Below are 17,679 nucleotides of genomic sequence, written 5' to 3' on the forward strand. Positions count from 1 at the left end.
TTTTTTGTCCCTTTAGATTGTTAATTTCTTAAAGGCAGAGACTATCTTTCTTTTTAATAATTTTATCCCTGCACTTAGCATAGTACCTGGCATATAGAAGGTGCTTTATAAATACTTATTGGATTTGGGTAATAATAACAATAGCTAGTATTTATGCACAGTGTCTCAAAGTACTTAAGTGTATTAAGACTTGAGACACCCTGTATAGAGTTTTGAAATTTGCAAAAACATTTTTAAAATATCTTATTCTCATAACAACCCCAAGAAGTTGGCATTATTTACTATCCTCATTTTAAAGATGAAAAAAAATTAGGCAAGGAAAGGTTAAATGATTAATCCTGTATTGCAAAAAGAGGTAAGTTTCTAGGGTTGGAGCTGAAGTCAGGTTTTCTTGACTGCCAAGTCCATTGTTGTCTCCAGGTACTATCTAGCAATCTAATTTAGATTAGATTTAGAACTGGGTCATCTAGACCAACCACTCATTTTACAGATGTGGAAACTGAGGCTCAACACAGTTGTAACAAATCAGAGAGTTGAATCCAGATCATCTGACTTCAAATACATTGATCTTTACACTAAAAGGGGGTGAAATATTTGGGGACAATCCAAAAAATCTACAATCAATCATCATCTTCATTATCACACCAGCTGGCATTTATATAGTCCTTTAAATTTCATGAAATCCTTTACAGACATTTGTTAATTTTAATCCTCATAACAACCCTGTAATGTAAATGCTACTGGTACTATTATTCTTATTTTATAAATGGGGAAACTGAGACTAGGAGATCAGGAGACATTAATCAATTTGCTCAGGTCACCAAAATAGCTAGTTTCTAAGGGCGAATTAGAATGCAGATCTTCCTGATTTCAAGTCCATCCTTCTAATCATTGAACCACATTTTTTTTCAACAAGTCCCTCCAGATTTTTTTAAATTAACACCAGCTATGTTCTAAGTACCTACTGGAAAGACTTGAAGAGAAGTAAGAGACAGTCCTTCTCAAGAAACTCATCCTCTAGTTGTAAGACAAGGCATAGAAAGGGATAACCAATACTAATTGTATATGGCAAGTGCCAAATGGATCCAGATGCCATTTCCATGGTGGCTGCATCAGCTTGCTCACTCTCCCTACTCTCTCACATGGCTTCCATCAATGTTTATTATATATTTTTTCCTCATCATTATCTCTTAATATCAACTTCTATATTCCTCATAAAGTCTTCCCCAGCTGCATCCTTACCATTCCCTTAGATTTCTTGGTGTCACAGAGTGTCTTATATTGTCTCCTTTCTGATTAGGGCACACACCCCTATAGATTTGCAGAGGTCTTAACTAGCAGAGACAGTAAGGGGTGTTGCTTTTCAGATTACCTTCTTTACTCCTATTATGTAGTTATTCTCAGAGAAAGTAATTATTCTCTCTTTGAAGTAGCTCTCTTCTCCTTATGTTTCCTATCCATCATGACTTCCTACCATTGGATCTTTGGAGGCAAGTATTAGAGTATTCCAAAGTCTTTACTCTCTATTGATCAAGAGCTTCTATTTCTGAGAAGATTTTGGCAGAGTGTCATGTCTTGAGTTCACATTGGAGTCAGAGAAACTGAATCTGATTTTTTTTCTACCACCCATTGTATGACTTTGAACAAATAACTTACTATTTTTCTGCTTCCATTTCCTTTTCTAAGAAATGAAGGAATTGACTGCATGACTTTCAAGGCTCCTTTAACTCAATTCCACAAACTAATTAAGTGAATTTTTAAAAAAACATATTTCCATATTAGTCATATTGTGAAAGAAAAATCAGAATAAGAAAAGAAAATCACGAGAAAGAAAAAGCAAAAAAAAAAAAAAAAGGTGAAAATAGTATGCTTTGATCTGTATTCAGTATCCATACTTCTCTCTCTGGATGTGGATGGCAATTTCTATCCAATTATCTTGGATAACTGTATAGCTGAGAAAAGCTAATTCCATCACAGTTGATCATTATACAATCTTGCTATTAGTGTATAATGTTATGGTTCTGCTAAGTGTGAACTTTGTGTAATATTCACCTTTTTGTATGTATGATTTATTTATATGTATCTGACCACTAGAATGGAAGTTTATTGAGAAAAGATGCTTTCTTATATTTCTTTGTGTCACTCACAGCAACAATTTACTATGTAATTTGTCAATTTTCCTGGAAAGTCTTGTTGAGAGGTAACAGAGGGTAGTGGTTAGAGAACTGCACTGTGAGTCAGGAAGGTTCAAATCCTAGTAACTCAGTCACATACTGGCTGTAAGATCCTGGGTAAGTAATTTAATTTGTTAGCAACTCATGCATCTCGTGCATTTCTCTAAGATTTTAAGTTGTGGCAGAGAAGAATCCTGATTTGCATTAATAGAGTTTCCTGTATCAAAGAAATCACAGATCAGTCTCTATTGACACTCTTTGTTTAAGGCATGAATTTAAGGGATATGAAGATAAAAAATATCAAATAGTCCCTCGGGATACTAGGAGACTGGGAGGGAAGGATAGTGAAACTCAGGAAGTATATATAAAGCACAAACCAAATGATATAAACTATTTGGAAGATAAGGGAGGATCATGAACATCTGGGACCACTAAAATGGCCCCAAAAGGCTAAAGAACAAGATTGTTAGAAAACTACTCAGGGGTGGTCAGATTAGGAAAGGGGATTAAGACCCTAGGAGTGTCTACACTAGAATGTTACTATTTGTGGGTGGGCAAAAAGAAGATTTGGTATATATACTGATAGCTTAGTGGGAAAAGACATAAATTACTTGAACTCTGTGCTTTACCACTTACGACTTGTACAGCCTTGGGCAAATCACAGTTCTCTTGGCTTCAGTTTTCTCATCTGTAAAATGAAGCAGTCAGACTAAATGACCTCTGAAATAATAGCTCAGAATTTTTGAGAATGGAGACCTCTCTTCAATGTCCATTTCATGGACTTTCATATAATAATTGTACTATCCATATGTGCTGTTAGAAGAAACAAAATGGCAAAGAGTTCCTAGAGATTCTTTTTTATTTTTGGATTGGTTCTGTGTTAATTGGTTAGTAATCTAGCTGATTGATATTCAAATGCCTGGAACTCCCAGTAAGGAAACTCCTTCTCTCATAGTAGATCAACCTGGATCTGCAACTTACTATGTTAGAGAGTTTGCCTGAACATCTAAAGGTGAAATAATTTGCTCAGAGTCAAATAGCCAGTACAGATCAGAGGCAGCCCCAGAATCAAATTGGAGTTTGATTAATAATTATTACCAAATTTTAAAATATGATTTTGACTTTTCTTCTCTGAACCTCTTCCTTAGGGAAGTAAAATTAATTCCATCTTCTGCCTTTTGCACACATTGCCCCAGTCCATTTTTCTTTATAATTTTTAGGTAGATAGCTGAAGATCTGAGTCCAAACAGATACATACTAGCTGTGCCTCTCTGTCTGCCTCAGTTTCTTGATCTGTAAAAGGGGAATAATAATAGCAAAAACTCCTCTCAGTTTTTCCCTTCTTGAAACTCCATGAGATTCTCCACTGAATCTGTTCCATTAGAGGTAAATTTGTTTAGGTTTTTTTTTTTTTTGAAAAAAATTAAGCATCTTTGAGGGTAAGAGAAGACCAACTGGATCCAAGCTTATAATTCTATAAATTAATGAAGATTCTGTGCAGAGGATGAAATTTAGAGATGCAAGGTCTAAATACAATGAACCAAAGGTCTTTATAATCCCTTCAGTTTGAAGGATGCTTTTCAGCTGTTGTTGTTCAGTCATTTTTTAGTCATGTATGACTCTTTATGACCTCATATGGGGTTTTCTTGGCAAAGATGGTTTGCCATTTCCTTCTCTAAATCATTTTACAGTTGAGGAAACTAAGGCAGGGTTACATGACTTGCCCAGGGTCACACAGCTAGGAAGTGTCTGACTAGATTTGAACTCAGGTGCTCCTGACTCCAGGTCCATCTTTCTGTCCTCTGTGCCACCTAACCATCTTATGTTGTTCAGTCATGTCTGACTCTTTGTGACCCTGTATAGAATTTTCTTGGCAAATATTAGAGTGATTTACCATTTCTTTCTCCAGTGAATTAAGGCAGAGTTTAAATGACTTCCCTAGAGTCATACAGCTAGTGAGTGGCTAATGTTGAATTTGAACTCAGGGCTTCCTGATTCTAGGCCCAGCATTCTGTCCACCAAGTCACCTAGCTGCCTTATCTTATGTAAAACACTTTGTAAACTTTAAAGCATTATATAAATGTCAGCTATTGCTATTATTATAGGACAGCCAATAGTAGATAGAGCACCAGGTCTGAAGTCAGAAGGACTTATCTTCCTGTGTTCAAATCCAGCCTCATTCACTGGTTAGCTGTTTGATCCTGGGCAAGTCACTTAATTCTGCCTACCTCAGTTTTCTCATCTATAAAATGAGCTGGAGAAGGAAATGGCAAGGCACTCCAGTATCTCTACCAAGAAAACCCTAAATGAGGTCACAATGAGTTAGACATTACCCCCAAAATGCAATAATTGCTACCTTATTTTATATCCAGTGGCCTCTGAGACATTAACTATGCTCCTTTTTTGTTTTAAATATTAAGAGGCCATAACCATTGTGATCAGCATAGCATCATGGGACAGGGGAAAAACTTTGGAGTATTAGGATTTAGCTATAAATCCCAGTTTTGCTACCACTATCTGTATAGTTCTGGATAAGTCTGTGGGATTCAGTTTCCTCATCTGTCCAAAGATAGAGTTGGATTAAATGACATCTGAAGTCCCTTCCAATTCTACATCTATGATCATTTGCCAAAGCATTTGGGGTGCTTTAGCAAAAAAATGTGGCCTGGGGATAAGATGCTTCTGAATCTTCCACACCAAGATCAGCAACACAACATTTGAGAACAGAAGACAGAGAAATCATCCATTCCCAGGCCATACCCCAGGATTCAGATGGTTAGATGGGTCAGGTTCTCCAATTACCTGGAGCAGTGACTCAATGGGAAGGAAATCTGATAAATTACCAATGACCAGATAGGAGCTAAATATAAAAGATCCAGCAGAATCCTTCCCTGATCCTAAACTGAAGGAGATTACTGAAGAATACTGGAATAGACTGAAAGAAAATACAAACCAAGATCCTCATGGCTTGATCTGTTATGACAGAGGGAAATATGTCTCATACTGGACAAGAAATTCAAGAACAAAAAAATGAGTATTACAAGAAAGTAAAGTATTTATATAACCCTACTATGCTAGAAATTATTCTCTAGCCTCAGTCACAAGGTCTGGGACTTCTAATGGTTTGTTAAAAAAAAACAAAAAGCAAAACAAAACACAATATGATTCAACAAAGCTGAATAGGCCAAATCAATGTGACCCAGTTTGGAACTCAGAACTAGGTGATGATATGCTCGATAAAGACCAGCTGTGAACAGAAAGATTCAAACATAGTTCCTGAAAGAGACTGGCTGCATTCCTGTGGACAATCAATCCTGGCATGTAAAGCTCTTGCCAGCAGCCATCCACTCAGGAAAAGAAAGAGAAATCCTAACTGCCTTGCATTCAGACCCTCAAAAAGTAAAACAGTATATGGCCCCTAATTTCTTGGAATCAGGAGAATCACTAATTAGCTGTGCAACTTTAGGCAAGTCATTACCAAGTTTCGATTTTCTTCTTCTATAAATGAAAAATTTAGATTAGATTGTCTCTAAGGTCCTTTCCAGTTCTAAAGTACTCTATGAGATAAGTCTCAGTTTAATGAACACTTTCATCACTTCTTTTTCTCTTCTAACCATAGTGGAAAGAAGTTCTTACAGTGGTCAGAAAATCTCACCCAAGAAACTGCCAGATCAGGGCAAATCCATCACTTCACTGAGAAACCACAGGGAAATATCATTAGCACCATTGAAGAAACTAGAAGAAATTATCACTGATAGACTTACTTGCTGGCTGCTGTGGGCTCCTCAGGCCACCAGGGTGCTTGCTGTGCTCAAGGAAGCAAGACTTTTATACCTTCTGGGGAAAGGGTAGTTGGTCTGGCTTCGAGGAGCAGCTGAGGTTCAACAGGAAACACCCAGTGACTCTGGGCAGATGCAAGAGGAAATGTGCCAGATTGTTAGTGATTAGTTGATGCAATATTATTGACTCTGACTGAAGCAATTCAATGAAGTAGCATGTTCAAGGTTAAACACAGAGACATCCCTATCCCTACTCAAGGAAGGAATGGCTTAATTCAGAGCCTATACGATGCCATCCCTCTCCCCCCCCTTCTCCAAAAAGTGAATTGCTTTACCAGCTATATTATTGTATATTGTTTGATGATCATAGTCATTGTTTTATCTTCCTTCCTCTCACCTTTTACTTATCTCCTTGACTTTACTAAACATGTTGCACAAACCAATGGATTGTCCTTCTGCCACTGAAATACTGAAACTAGTGAAAGGCAATGGGAAGAACCCCACACTAAAAAACAGGACACTTGGGACTGGAATCCCTCTTCTGCCACTGACTTGGACAAATCACTTATTCATTCAGAACTTTAGTTTCCTTCTTTGCCAAATGAAAGAGTTCAGTATGGTATCATAGCTCAACTGATGGAAGAAATTGTAAAAACAACCTAATAAAACCCTTTCATTTTACCAGATAAAGAAACTGAGATCTAGATAGATATTCATTAGGTCACACAGTAAATATGAGAAGCAGAATTTTAAAATTCAGAGCCTTTGACTTTAGAACCTATGGTCTTTCCATTCTGTTATGGGGTTTGACTCAATTCTAACATCAAAAAACTCTATGACTTCTATCGATTGATCCAATTCAAAATTGAGTTTCTTGGATACTAAATATGGTCGCCACAGGTCGCATCCCAAATATAGTTCTTATGCACCAGCCAGCATGGTTTAAGAAACTCTATTTTAAAATTGTAATTTTTCCTTTTACTAGTAGCATCTAAGTACCCTTGCTCACTCCCTCTTTTTTCATGCAAAATGTATACTGTCACCAGGATGATGTTGTTCAGGAATTAAAGTCAGGCTAATATAAGGAACATTTACATAACCCTTGCAAAATACTTCAGTTCATTTGCCTCAGTTTGTGTCTTATAGCAGGATAAATCAATCTAGACACTATGTAAACATCTGGACCTTATAGATATTCTGACTCCTCTCCAAAGTGATGTGTTTCATTTTATTTTATTTTTCCCCTATCATCAATGCATATAAGACCCATCAATTCTTTCAGGGAAGGAGTCTCTTTAAAAACAGTATTTTCTAACTTGGTCAGCTATTTTTGAAAGAATAGAAAATGTGAGCAATCTTGCCTGAGAAATAGAGTTGGTTGGGGTTTTTTTTTTTTTTTGCCTATAATACCTATAACTTTTGAAATTCAAGGTATTGGGGTAGCTAGGTGGTGCAGTAGATAGAGCACTAGCTCTGAAGTCAGGAGAACCTGAGTTTAAACCTGGCCTTAACTTAACTTAACACTTCCTAACTGTGTGACCCTGGGCAAGTTACTTAACCCCAATTGCCTTAGCAAAAAAAGCAAAAATAATAATAAAATAAAATTCAAGGTATCAAGTTGTATTGTGGAGAATGATAAGAAGGTTCTCTCTAGTAATAAAATTATGTTCAGATTCATCTCATAAACTTTTGTATAAAAAATCCTCACCGACAAGCTTTGGATCACATTATATTTCTGCAAGAAGCAAGATCTTTTTAAGAAGGCAGGGAATGAGTCAAAGGCAATGGAGGAATTTCAGCATCTTTTCATTTTCCTCAGTATGAATTTTTCCATATGTCTCTGAATGTGGATACTTGTCCTCCTGTAATTTCTCATCCATGGGTTTTATAAATGTATAAGACTTGGATTTAATCCTATGTGGTCTATTCTTAGATAGATTGGAGTTGGGGTGCGTACTCAATGTCCACTGGATTTTGAGGATAGTGGATTGTGGAAGATAGGTGAGAGGCAAGATAGAGGTGGGGAATGAAACTGTTCTGACCACAAGAATTCAATTAGTTCCAAGATAGTTTGGACACATATATCTTTGAGTTTGATCTTTACTTAAAGAGTGGGGGAGAGTTCTTGTTTTTTTTTTGTTTTGAGTTCATACAAGGCACATACCTAGAGGCTGTTGTGATGAGTATGTAAATAGTCTATTACTAATACTAAGAATTTCCTCAGCATTTAAATCTATCTGCTGACATAGTGCCATTAACTATTTATCATGGGATTAGAGGATCACAGATAGAGAATTGAAGGAACATTAGAAATTATCTGCTCTAACCTCATCATTCAACAAAGGGGGAAACTGTACCCTAGAGAAGTGAAGGAGAGGTCATAGGATCATAGATGTTAGAGGCTGAGTCTAATTCCTTTAGTCTACTTATGAGGATGCTGAGACCTAGAATAGTCAAGTGATTTGCCCAGAGTTACAAAGCTAATAAGTGTTTGAGGTCAAATGATGAATCTGGGTCTTCCAGATTCCAAGTTCAATGCTCTAACCATCATAACTACTATTATGCCTCTAATGATTTGTCTAAGATAAGGATTCTTGACATTTTTGTGGGTATCATAGACCTTTTGGCAATCAATTAGGTGATGCCAATTTTTTTCATGATTAAAGGAAATGCTAAATCTTAATTAGAGGCTAGTGAAAATAAAGATTAATTTTTCCCACCCAAGTTTACAGACCCTCTAAAATCCATCCAAAGACTCTTAGAGGTCTGTGTTCCTAAGGATAAGAATCTTTCATCTACAATTATAAATCATCTACATCTGCCAATCAGCCAATCACAATTATTTCAGTCAGATTTGCTTAGTATTGATAAATCCTTCTAGTAAGAGAATGATGACTCTGATGTACCTAGGAAAAGATGTTATTTGTCATATGTTTTTGTGTGAATGATTTTGAAGGTAGGTGCCTCTCTAAAAGACCCAAGGGAAGGACCATTTGGAGTTGGTCTATGTTGACAGGATGGTATATGTCACTTTTCATAACCTTCCTTTAGTTGGGTAGAACCAGTGACTGGTACAAAGTGTTCTAAGAGGAAGAAAGCATTGAGGGGTTTAAGACAAGGAAAGAAATAGATGCAGGTCATGGTTTGCCCCACCTATTGTAGACACCAAAGAATGGGAAACCAGAGACTCTTCCAGTCTGTGGAGGTTGGAGGTGAGAAGCAGGTCTTTGGAGAAGTTTGAACTAGAAAAAATTCTACACATCAGTGGGATTGAGTCATTCTTCCTTGTGTCTGTGTGTGTGTGTACATGTCCATTCTTCTTTGTGTATATCTATTTATATGTTTATACATACATCTACACACACACACACACACATATACTCATACTCATACTCATCCATTCTTTTATACCTATAAATAAATATACACACACTTATACATACACACACACATATATATATATACATATACATATACATATACACACACATATAGCTTTACCTTCCTATAATAAATTATTGTTAGCCCTATGGTTAAATCATTTGCCAAATTTTATAATTTCTACCTCTAAAACATTTAAGTTTTTGTCTCCTCCTACCTGGACTATTGCAATGACTTCCTAATTGGTTCTACTTGATGCAAGTCTTTTCCCATTCTTCCTCCACACAACTGCCTTAAGTACAGGTCTGACTACATCAGTCTGCTATTCAATAAACTTCAGTGGTTCCCTCTTGCTTCTAGAAACAAATATAAACTCTTGGGAAAAAGAGCTTTTAGAGTTCTTTACAACTTGTGCTAACCAGTTTTTTCAGCTTCATTATATTCTCTTTCTGCTGTATGGTTCAATCCAAATTGGCTTTCTCTCTGTTGCTCACTCATGATACTCACATTCTGACTCAGTGTCTTTTCATTGGCCACCACCCATGTCTGCGTAAATCCCTACATCCCCTTTTCTTTTCATACCTGCTTCCAGAACCTGTGGGGCTAGGGCATTTACCATATCCCCTTCTACTAAGAAAATTCCTTTCATTTCTGAATTCACGTTTACAACCAGGGTTCAGTATTAAGGAAGATTTACCACTAAGAAAAGATACACACTCATCCTTATCACATTTTTTAGTTCATCACATTCCATCACAGAGAGAATCACTTAAAATTTAGATTGAGATCATGCTAGGTTCTTTCCCAAATGGGAGGAGAAGATAATTTCTCCCAATGGAATAGAAAGATATTCAATGTGCAATGTAAATCAGGTATAGGACATGAAAGCCCACACTGTCCAAAGAACTCCATCCCAGTTCTTGTCTTCTGGCAAGATAGGTTAAGGATTGAATTTATCCTTCCAACCATTAACTTCTCTAAGAAATGTAATAGTTACTAGAGGCTTATCCTGAAGTGCAACTGGCACCAAAGATGTCTCAGGAGTCCCCAACCCCTCAAAAACACAAGATTTCCTCTAAGATTGTTCAATAACTTAGACTCAGAAAAGAAACAGAAAAAAGGCAAACAGGAGTCCTAGATTCTGATTCAGGCTTCCCTATGAGCACATGGACTAAGCATTTCAGGCAAACTCATCTTTCTGAGTTATAATCTGGCTTCAAACACTTTATTAACTGTGTAATCTTGTGCAAATCACTTAACCCTATTTGCCACAGTTTGCTCCTCTGAAAAAATGACATGAAGTAAATGACAATTCCAGTATTTCTGTCAAGAAAATCCCAAATAGAATCATAAAGAATCAGACATGACTGATTTCAACAACAAATTTCAAATCTATCATTCTTTTCACTTTAGTATCCAAATCCAATGGACTTTTTCTTTTGTTTTAATTATTTTTATTTGGTTTTGGTAGTCTGCAGAACATCTCCATTTGTTGCATTTTTTCCTCTTTGACTTCAGATATACTCTTTTATTTTTTAAAAATTCCTTTTTCCCCCATCCTTCTAACTATCCTGCTGTCTTCTTTACTGGCTCTGAATCCCTTTTTCAGTTTTCTTGATAGAGGTATTCATCTAGTCTGTTCCAATTCTTCTGTTCTGTTTTTTTTTAACTCTTTCTATCTGAGCAAACTTATTCTCTCCCTTGACTTCTAAGTAAATTGCTTTTATATCTATATCTTCAGTCCTGACATGTCTTTCAAGCTCTATACCTACATCTTCAGCTGTCTAAAAAACATCTCTACCTGGCTGTCCCATTAGCACCTCAAACTCAATACTTCCAAAACCAACCATATTATGTTTATCTCTAAGCCTTCTCCTCATTCTGAAGTTGCTATTTATATCAGTCACCACCATTCATCCCTTCCCTCATGAGAACTTGGTGTAATCTCTGATTGATTCTTTTCTTTTCTCTTACCTGATATGTCACTAGTTACATAGAACAAGTCTTCTTAATTTTGTCTCACAAGTACTCTTTGTATCTCTCCCCTCCTCTCTATTTCTACCTTTATCTCATTGTATAATCCCTCATCACCATCTGTCTGACTTATTATGAGTTTTCTAATAGCTCTTCTTTCCTTTATTCTTTCCCCGCCACAAACCAATTTTAGTCAATTGTTAAACATGCAGATGTGGTTATACATTGCAGGATGATAGATTTAGAGCTGGAAGAGGTCTGAGCAATCAATTAAATCAAGTCTCTCATTTTATAGATGGGGAAACTGAGAGCCAGAAACCTTAAGTAACTCGAATAAGTTTATCCACTTAGTAGAGCTGGGATTCAGAGTCAGGTATTCTGGTTCTAAGTTTCTTACTTTTTTAATATCAGGTTGCATGTGATTCTGCTTAAAAATCTTCACCGACTTGCCCATCATTTGGGAAATAGCTAAATAAGTCATAGTATGTGACTGTAGTTGAATATTATTGTTTTTATAAGAAATGATGAGTAGGCTGATTTCACAGAAGCCTGGAGAGGCTTACGGGAACTGCTGTTAAGTGAAGTTAGCAGAACCAGGGGAATATTGTGCACAGTAATGGCAAGATTATGTAATGATCAACTTTTCAACAATGTGGTGATTCAAGGCAATTCCAATAGATTTACAATGGAAAATGCCATCTATATCCTGAGATAACCATGAAGACTAAATGTGGACTGATATATGGTATTTTCATCTTTTTTGTTTGTTTTTTCCTTTTTTTATGTTTTTTTTCCCATTTGGTCTGATTTTTCTTGCAAAACATGACAGATATAAAAATATGTTTCAAAAATATTTAATTTAATTGCTTGCTGTATTGGGGAAAGGGGAGGTAAGAGAGGGAGGGGTAAAAATTTGGAACACAAAGTTTTTCAAAAATGAGTGTTGAAAACTATCTTTACATGTATTTGGAAAAAAATGTAGAATAAAGTTTAAATTCCTTTGTCTAAAATTAAAAGTCATCTATAATTTGGGGCTATTCAAACTTTCCAAATTTACTTTGCATATTTATTCCTGTCCACACATTACCTCTAGCTAACCTGGCTCTTTCTCTGTTCCCTGAACATGCCCTCAGGTTCCCTATCTACCTTTGTTTCATTGTTCACAGTTCTCCATATAAAGATTAGATGATCTTTAAGATCCTTTCTAGCTTTAATGATCTGTAATTCTCTGAACTGAATATCTTGTTTCTTCTTTTTTTGCCTTTTAATTATCTATCTATTCTGTGAAATCTAACTTCTCCAGGAAGCTTTCTTTGATCCAGTCCATCACTAATAATGTTTTCTGTTGGACTTTTATAATACTAGCTTCAATAGCCTCCCCTATAAAGATTATAGGTATTTTTACTTAGACATCTTAAATTAAGTAAAATATCTTACTTAAACTAAGGTACTCTAGCTATCTTAAAGAGACAATGGACTCTTGAGAGTTTGATAGTTTGCTACTCTGGAGGGTTTTCTTTTTTTTTTCCTCTTGTGATTGAAGGGAGGCTAAGTGAGATTCATAAAGAAAGAGCATGAAGAAAACTACTTTCCTTTAAAAATTTTTTAAGCTTTTATCTGGCAAAGAAACATTAAAAAATTCTTAAAAGACTTTGGCTGCCATCTTTAAAAAGTTGAATGGAGGGACTGAGTTCTAGAAGTGAAAAAACCTCAAGAATAATATTTAATAGCTAATTCTGGCTGAAATATTATTAATAATATTCATCTTTATTTTATTATTTATTACACTGCTAATTAATTGTATAGCCAATAATTTGCTATTTATCTAATCGAGGATATGAGGGATTTATATGTAGAGAAAGATAATTATTTATGGGAGAGAGGCTTCTTCAGTCTATTAAATAAATCCTATTTAATAAATTGTAGTAACAATAAATTGATTTGTGAGTTTGCAATCTTAGTAATTAATAGTGAATTATATAAACATTTGTTAATTACTTCAGAACCTGGAATGATGAAAATGAATAAAGAAAAGAGACTATTACCAGAAAGAGAAAAGAGTTATATCAGTAATCCTAAAACCCTTTTTATATTTTGTTTTGCTTTTCCCTAATTTATTTTAATGAATATGTTTTCTCATTGATGTGGTCACTTTCTATAAGGATGCAAATTTCAACCTATCCATGCTTTCTCAGTTTTTGAGACTCATGTCCATGTTCTTCTATAAATATTTCATATGAAGTGGCATCTTTGCAGATGCTAATATAATTGGTACAAAACTGTTATATCTGTTCTTTCTTTCTCTTATCCTTAAAATAATAGCTTTTTATTTTTCAAAATACATGCAAAAATAGTTTTCAACATTCAGTCTTGAAAAACCTTGTGTTCCATATTTTTCTATCTCTTTCTCCCCTCTCCCCTTTAGGCAGCAAATTATCCAATAGAAGTTAAACGTGCATCTTCTTCTAGGTATATTTCCACATTTATCATGCTACACAAGAAAAATCAGATCAAATAGGAAAAATGAGAAAGAAAACAAAATGCAAGCAAACAACAATAAAAAGGTGCAAATACTCTGTTGTGATCCATACTCAGTCCTCTTTCTGGATGCAAATGGTTCTCTCCATCACAAGTGCATTGGAATTGGCCTGAATTCCTCATTGTTAAAAAGAGCCAAGTCTATCACAGCTGATCATCATATAATGTTATTGCTCTGTACAATGTTCTTTTAGTTCTTTTTACTTCTTTACTACTAGTGCTACTACTACTTTATCATAGCATCAGTTCATGTAAGTCTCCCCAGGCCTCTCTGAAATCAAGGTGATCGTTTTTTTATAGAAAAATAATATTCCAATACATTCATATACCACAACTTATTCAGCCATTCCCCAACTGATAGGCATCCACTCAGTTTCCAGCTCCTTGCCATTATACAAAGAGTTGCTACAAATATTTTTGTACACGTGGGTCCTTTCCCCTTTTTCATGATCTCTTTGGGACACAGACTCAGTAGAAACACTGATGGATCAAAGGGTATACAGTGTTTTATAGCCTTTTGGGCATAGTTTGAAATTGCTCTCCAGAATGGTTGGGTCAGTTCACAATTCTACCAATAATGTATTAGTATTCCAGTTTCTCCACATCCCCTCCAATGTTTGTCATTATCTTTTTCTGTCATCTTAGCCTTCTCTGTCTCTCTTTCTTTTCTACCCTATCCACACTTTGTCTCCAAGCCACAAGGAAGAAGGGAAGGGAATAAACACCAACTATTTGCCAGGCACTGTGCTAACTGCTTTGCAAATATTATCTCATTTGAGTCTTACAACAATTCTGAGAGGTAGGTGATATTATTATCACCATTTCAGAAAATAAGAAACTTAAAGGAGGGATAAAATGACTTACCCAAAGTCACACAATCAGTACATGTCCAAGGTCTTCCTAATTACAGGCCCGGTGCTTCATCCACCATGACATTTTGCTGCCTCACAAATGCACAAGAGCAATTTTCTAGAGTTTATTTACAAGAGTAAAGAAAAAATATAATTACTAATTTAATAATCCAAATAGAATAATCAAACAGAAAAAAATCCTGCTGATTTAACCACTTAAATAAAGTTTTAGCTTTCACGGCACTGAAACTTCCGAAGCTGTTTTTTTCTAGATATAGTTTTCAGGCTTCACTTGACCCATCATCTTCTCTTGACCAGGTGCCACAGCCTCCTGGTCCCTCATGGCCCTAAAAGAATCCCTTCTTAGATTAGATCTCCACCAGACAAATTTAAGAGTCATTTATCTGGTGCTCCTTGGTCTACTTAAAAATCCCTACCTCGCTCCCAGAATATATTTGGTTAGATCTCCCTTTCACCATACCTGAGGGATCAGGAAAGTCTTATCTAATGCTAATAACTTAAGCTTCTATTTTATTTTAGTGTGTTCATCCCACTGTTAATGGCCAGTCACTAGTGCTCCTATTTCATTTAACCAAAGAACATATATTAGCTTTTACAAAGGGATATTTTCTTCAATACCATAGCAAGAACAGAAGTACAAATATTTCTCCTCTAGCACTTGTGAGCACAGTTCATGCCCCCTTAGTCCCTGGAGAGAGTATACTCAAAGTTAGAGACAGTTCCTGCACACCTTAATCAGCTTCTCTTCCAAACGTGGTGTAACTGTTGGATGGATCTTCAGCTGGATCATTCATCAGGGCCTCAGCGTTGGTTGCAAAATCAGGTAGGAACTCTAGCTTCCTGATCCTTGCCAGCTTGCCAGAGTGACATTTGAAAACTTACCGCTGTCTTCAATATTGCATTCCCTAAACACAGGATGGTGCAAATGCAAAGAGACAAAGAACAGAGGGTTTCATTCACGCCCAGTCAGATGTTGGTCTTGGAAGGAGAGGGCCTGTGGCCTCCTCACTTTCTATTACCAGAAAGCAGCCAGGAAGGAACAGAGGCAGAAGACAAAGAGCCAGACACCGGCTGACAGGTTGGTGCTTTTTGAATTCTCCTAGTTCTGGCTATGTGGTTGTCTGTCTTTTCATCAATTGCTTCGCTGTCTGGGATGAATAACAGGAAGTCTGTGTATACTCCAAATCAGGGAGCTGGACACTGGAATGATCCCTCATCATGCTTTTCTGAAAGCAGGCTCCTTAGTCCCTGTCATGTGGGGGCTTGCTTTAATCAAGAATGCTGTGTCTCAGCATCCCAAATTATCCCTCTTCTCCCTACCTCCTGATTACATCTAGCTTGCTCTCACCCAGCCAGTAAGCCTCCTGATAGCATGATAAGCTTTGTAGTTGATTCATCCCCATTCCTATTTAATCCCTGATAATATCACTTCCCTCTTCTCTTTTTTCCTCTTGTCTCTCTTCTCCTTTCTACTTCTTCCACTCAATATGATTAATATAAAAATCAAGAAAACAGAGAACAACTAGAGATAGATCATTTTCTCCTTTTTCAGATACTGTGACAATCAATTCCTCAATGCCCTCAAAAATATGTTGCTTACAACAAGATTATGTCATAATCAATTCTGATGGACATGGCCCTTTTCAGCAGTGAGGTAATTCAGGCTAATTCCAATAGACTTGCGATGGAGAGAGAGCCATCTGCTTTCAGAGAGAGGTTGATGGGAACTGAGTGTGGATCAAAACATAGTATTTTCACCTTTTTTGTTGTTGTTAGCTTGCTTTTTTTCCTCATTTTTTTCCTTTTTGGTCTGATTTTTCTTGTGCAGCAAGATAAATATGGAAATATGTATAGAAGAATTGAACATGTTTACTGCCTAGGGGAAAGGGTGGAGGGAAGGGAGGAAGAAAAATATGGAACACAAGATTTTGCAAGGATGAATGTTTTCAACATTAGGGAAATGTTATAAAGAAGGGAAAGGGACCTGTATGTGCAAGAATGTTTGTGGCAGTCCTCTTTGTAATGGCCAGAAATTGGAAACTAAGTGGATGCCCATCAATTGGAGAATGGCTGAATAAATTGTGGTATACGAATATTATGGAATATTATTGTTCAGTAAGAAATGATCAACAGGAGGATTTCAGAAAGGCCTGGAGAGACTTACATGAACTGATGCTGAGTGAAATGAGCAGGACCAGGAGATCATTATATACTGCAACAACAATATTATATGATAATCAATTCTGATGGACCTGGCCATCTTCAGCAATGAGATGAATCAAATCAGTTCCAATGGAGCAGTAATGAACTGAACCAACTACACCCAGTGAAAGAACTCTGGGAGATGACTAAGAACCATTACATTAAATTTTTAATCCCTATATTTTTGCTTGCCTGCATTTTGGATTTCCTTCACAGGCTAATTGTACAATATTTCAGAGTCCAATTCTTTTTGTACAGCAAAATAACTGTTTGGTCATATATACTTATTGTGTACTAATTTGTACTTTAATGTATTTAACATCTACTGGTTATCTTGCCATCTAGGGGAGGGGGTGGGGAGAAGGAGGGGAAAAATTGGAACAAAAGGTTTGGCAATTTTCAATATTGTAAAATTACCCATACATATAACTTGTAAATAAAAACCTATGAGATAAAAAAAGAAAGAAAACTATCTTTGCATATATTTTGAAAATAAAAAGCTATTATTTTTTTTAAAAAGAATTAAATTTTGGCAGAATTTTTTTTAATTTTTTAATAATTTTTTTATTGATAGAACGCATGCCAGGGTAATTTTTTACAGCATTATCCCTTGCATTCACTTCTGTTCCGATTTTTCCCCTCCCTCCCTCCACCCCTTCCCCCAGATGGCAAGAGTCCTTTACATGTTGAATGGGTTGCAGTATATCCTAGATACAATATATCTGTGCAGAACCAAACAGTTTTCTTGTTGCACAGGGA

This window comes from Antechinus flavipes, chromosome 4, assembly GCF_016432865.1.
Source record: "Antechinus flavipes isolate AdamAnt ecotype Samford, QLD, Australia chromosome 4, AdamAnt_v2, whole genome shotgun sequence".
NCBI classification, from domain to species: domain Eukaryota; kingdom Metazoa; phylum Chordata; class Mammalia; order Dasyuromorphia; family Dasyuridae; genus Antechinus; species Antechinus flavipes.